This window comes from Athene cunicularia, assembly GCF_003259725.1.
Source record: "Athene cunicularia isolate RWA chromosome 1 unlocalized genomic scaffold, athCun1 chr1_part1, whole genome shotgun sequence".
Taxonomy (NCBI): domain Eukaryota; kingdom Metazoa; phylum Chordata; class Aves; order Strigiformes; family Strigidae; genus Athene; species Athene cunicularia.
In genome coordinates this window covers 44,880,797-44,886,195 of record NW_020799091.1, presented here as the reverse complement: position 1 = coordinate 44,886,195, position 5,399 = coordinate 44,880,797, and positions in this window count along the sequence as shown.

The following is a 5,399-nucleotide window of genomic DNA, read 5'->3' as shown; positions in this document are numbered from 1 at the left end:
CTATGAAGGGTAGGTGAGAGGATAGTAGCAATGTTTGAATATCAGTTTTGCCAGAACAGATATCTGGGTCATACTGTTAGTCTGTGAATCTGTGAATATGGAGAGCTCTCTGGGCCTTGTAATACATTCATGTCATATTCAGAAGCTTTGAAGCAGGAGAGTTGGAGAAGAAACCAGAGGGTTACTCTGAGAAGAAACAGTATTCTGTGGCTGTGGCTTCCAGTAAAGTTCAAGTTCTTCTATGGAAAGATGAAGTCAAAGCTGCAGAAATACATGAGATATTACAGGAAGAGATATACCAGAAGCAGGATTCAATGCCTGGATGAAAAAGCCAAAAAGACCAGGGAAAAGTGAAGAAGTAGCTGTTGGGGAGAATATGATTTTGCTGTCCTTGAAACTTAGGAGAAAGAGATATAGGTACTCTTCTCTAGCAAAGCAAAGGAGGAAGGGTCATGAAGGGGAGGTCATGAAAAAATTATACCTAAAGGTCAAGGATGGGGAGAGAGGTAAAAACAAGTTAGGGAGAACTTTTCCCTGGAGAAATTAAAATGTATTTTTGAGCAGGAAGTAGGTTTGGAGAGTTCCTCTTGAAACAAGAATACTCAATTTCCTGGAGATAAAAAAGAGATTGCTGTTAGGAGCAAAGAGGTCCACTTCAGAGAATGGTGGCTTGATCTGAGAACAAATACATGACCAGGCTACTAGAGTATCTACAGTAGTTTATTGTAGATCTGTTGACTCAGAAACAAGCAAGGTGATGTTCTGTTCATGGCTTCAGGTGGAGTAAGTGTCATGGAACACAGGTCTGTGCAAGCTGGGTACAAGACTTCTGTCTTCCTCAGTACAGTAGAGATACAGAGCTACTGGAGAGATTCCAGCAAAGGGCCACAAAGATGATTAAGGGATTGGAGCACCTCTTCTATGAGAACAGGCTGAGAGAGCTGAGACTGTTTATCCTAACAAAGAGAAGGCTCAGGTGGGATCTTATTAACAGAACCATTTAGGAAAAGATCCTTAAGATCATCGAGTCCCCTCAAGGAAACAACTCTTGCCTTAGAAATGGAAGTGTCTCTCTCTCTCTCCAACCCGAGAAGGGGATTCCAGGGATTATTTTTGTTGTTAGGGAGTGCAGCCACGTTACTGCCCAGAAGGAGCCTTGGTGCTTTGTGGCAAGAGCTGGCTTTCATCACCATTACTTAGGGCTGACCCCACAGTGATAGATTTGATTTGGAGTTAGTTGGAACCATCCTGAAGAGACAAGCATGAAACAAACAAGGAACCTGTGAACAATCAGCTGTCCAACACCTGAGATCTCTCCCCAGCCCTCTTTTATTTCATAATATAGATTTCTTTATTCTAGTAATTTTTAACTGAATGGTTTTACTGGTGTACAGTTTATCAGTACAATTTAAATCAGTATGTGGTTGTGGGTTCTTTCTATCCAGATGAATGCTGTGTTTGTATTACATGGCCACACTTGCAGAAAAGCATGGATGAGTGAATCACTGCACCTCTTGTTGAGGTCAGACATTTTGTCTGGAAATGAATTTAATCCAGACTTGAAAAGCTCATCTGGAGTGATTTCTGTTCAACAACATAAACAACGTATGGTCAGTTACCATCTCCTTTGTACAAACGCATACATTTCCCAGCAGCTGAAAAATGTACTTTTTTTTTTTAAAAAAAACAACTGATCTTATCTAGGCTTCCTGGGAGATTCTGATCCAAACTCCTACTACGACTGGAATTTAAAAGTAAACTTGGTCACCTTTATTCTATTGAAGTAGTGTGGAAAACAGTTACTTTACTAATTTCCATGAAATTCAGAAATGCTGCTCTTTCAATTCCCAAACCCATCTTAGTAGCTTTCCCCTTAAGAAACAGTGATTCAGTGTATTTTATACTTCAAGTTAATTATATGCTCCTATATTAGTTTCAGAATTTTAATTTACCTTGTGATTTTCTTAGCTAATGCTGAATAGAAAGGATGAGGGGAATAAGTTTTACTAAGTGGCATATTATTTTTAATCTTAGAGTTAGATGGGAAAATAAAATTTCAGTTAGCAACCAGTCTGACTTAAAGGCTTGACTTTATTCCATACAAAAATCCTTGAACTCATATAAATAAGGACTATAAGAGACAGACAAATGTCTTCTTAGTACAAATTTGATTGTCTTTCATTGTTTTGCATCTTGCTGTTTTAAGATAAAACATGGAATCATTTACAATGTAATCTACATTAGAGCAGGTATCTGCATGCAAACTTCATGTTTCAACTGTGCTATCTACTGTTATTTTTTTATTATAACCTTTTATGATAAATATTGTTCCACTGTTTCAAGAATTAGGTATAATGTCAATACCCTGCAGTTGACAGCCAACACTATAATTTATAGAAGTTGCTTAGCTTTGTAGGAGAAGAGAAAAAGCATAGTTACACACCATACTAAAAAGAATTTCATATTTTTGCATAAACTTAGACTAAGCAAAAAAAATGAGACCAATAATGTTACTCTTCTGTATTATCTGCCCAGTATATAAACATGTGCAGTTACAAAACTGCAGTATCCTAATTTCTCAAAGCACATTTACTCCTTTGAAATTGTCAGTGGTAAAATTTCTGTGGTAACTTCTAAAACACAGAAAACTATTTTCTGACTTTAATTCACCTCATGCATCTAATGCGTGGCTCACACTGAGACAGCTATTCTTTGTATTCATCCCAGACTTGACCCAGTTAGTAGGCAAATTTCCACCAGACTCAATAAAAAGAAAAGCAGGCCTGATGGGTCAGATTTTGGAGGCTACATGGTTACTGAACAATGTAAACAGAAAATTAATGAGAATTGCAAGAGTACCTGCAAGCTCATGACAAAATTCCCATTGATTCAACAAGCATAACATGAGTTAAAATATACAATCCTGTGGTGTGTCTCATGAGCTTGTTAATGAAAGAGTTTTCAGATGCCACAATTGTGACCACCACTGATTTATTCTACATATAACAGAATAACCTTTAAAGTCTTTCTGTTGTTAAAAAACATTCTGGTAGTGATTACAAGTTATCCAGTCTATTTACTTTCTGTATGGCACTCCAAATTAAAAAAAAAAAAAAAAAAAAAAAAGCAAACCAGATACGCTAGCAGCTGTTGGTATAATCGTATATAATGAATTCCATACAGTTCAGCAAGGCATTTATTTCCTAGCTTAATTAGCAGACGCCACTTAAGGGGCACCAGTTTATTATATTTACAGATGCTTTTCTCTTGTTGCAATCTAGTTTAACTGGTTAGTTGCTTCTTCATTTAAGCTACAGTTAATTTGACAAGATATCCACTATGGTCTCAGTGTTTAATACAGTATTATCTTAATCCCTATATAAATTTGTGTGAAACTGTGTTTTCCTTTACTTTTCATTTATTAAAGCAGACTTGTACTGCAGTATATGCTCTTTCTAATTTCTCAAATATTCTAATCTCTGAAAAAACAGAGTAGAAAAAAAACAGGGTGGTAAAATTAGTTAGCTGTATTTCCTTGACTATCCCTTCATTTCTGATGAACAGTCAAATTTTTTGTTATTGATTGTTCACCATAACCAACAGTAACTATGAAAAGAGCTGGTCCAGGCAAACTGCTGGCAGTCAGAAACAGCTTGGATGCTTTGTCACATTTTGTGCAATACTACAGAGTAATGTGCTTCAGATATCAGCAGGTGCCTAGAGTTCTGTATATACTAAACTTATTACTAAAAATTCCTGAAACTAAATTGCTATTACTACAACTTCAAAAGTTGAAGTGGCAGCAGTGGTGTTGTACAGTAGCAAACATATCTTGTGAAGCTGCACTAACAAAAATGTTAGCAAATATATCTCAATCTAGATTGCAGTCTCAATCTATTTCTTGATGGTCAGGATCACCATGCAAGCCTTTGAGATTTAGCAAGAGCCTTGCAAGTAAGAAGCATTTCCAGATAAAAGTTAATGCTATGTCATTTGGTAAGAGTTTCTAATAAAAATCAATACTGCATTTAACAAAACATTGCTCACTCATGGATTGGAAATTGAGCAAATGCAGAAGTGAAAACTGAAAAGACCTTGTTTAAAGTCCCCAGGGCTCAGAATACTATAGGGTTAATTCAGTGTTCACACTTCTGTCATTGGGAGACCATCGACCCTGGTGCTGCAAAACGAACCCTGCTGCAAAACACAGTCTGAAAAAGCCTGAACCTGAAAAGATCAGTCTTCCAGCCTGAGCGCAATCAACCTCCAGCTACCCTCATACAGTTTAAAAGTAGTGACTCTGGTGCCTTTATTTCACAAATACTGCAGTGCAAAATGGGGAAGAAAAATGTGTGTACCAGGTAAATTAGGAAATGGATCAGGAATGACTAAATAGGAAAGGTGCTTGATACAGCAGACTTTTAAACAAAGATGGAGATGTGAAAAGGAAGTTAAATGAGGGCAAGAAATGGTTGTCTGCTGCTGTAGCTGAAGATGTTACCAGGAGATGCTGGAAAAATTAGCTAGATCAGACCAGGAATGCTGGGGAGAGGTCTGAGAGAAACATTTGGTTTTCAGTGTTTACCCCTGCAGGTATGTCAACGAAGTAGGTTGAGTGGGTCACTTCTGTAATGAAGCGTTTATACGTTCACGTTCTGCGTATGATTGATCTTCCAGCATGGTAAATAAATAAATAAATAAATAAATAAATAAATAAATCAGGGAGATGTACGTAGAAATGCTGGAAAACAGGTTTAATTTCATCTCTTTTTAGTTAGATACGCAGTTGCTTCTAACCTTCAGAGGCTTTTCTTAGTGTCCACAAAACCCCTGTACAAATCTCTTTGCTCCCTTCCTTACGCTTCACTGAAGGGCGCAAGGACTGGAAGGGGCTCGCTGGGATCAGACGCGTTGCTAAGGCTGCCCAAAGCGGCAACCAGATAACCAGCCCGGGTCACTGCAGCTTCGGAACAGTCAAAACACGACTTCTGGTGTAAGAAGAGTACACAAAATGCCCCGGTTTGTGACGCGCTTTAAAACGGGAGATTAATCTCGTCGGCGTTGCAGAGGCAGCTTCTCCCGCCTGTGTGCCGCTCTGGATGTGCGAGGGGGTGTCAGAGAGGGGAGTGAAATGCAGAGGGAGAACCCGGCACCCGGCTATGGGAAGGAGTCTTGGAGAGGACGGGGGGGAAAAGCCCTCTTCCTCCCCGCAGGCGTCCTCTCACAGCGCCAAACCCTCTAGTAACAACCCTTCTGATCCGGACGAAACTCTTTCAAAACCCCGCCGAATGACTCCTTTAGGCCGCCACAGGCAACCCGCTACGAGGCGAGAGGCGGGCGGAGCGCAGAGGGGGCAGGTCGCGGGGCAGGTCGCCCGGTCGGTACCGCGGCACTCCGGG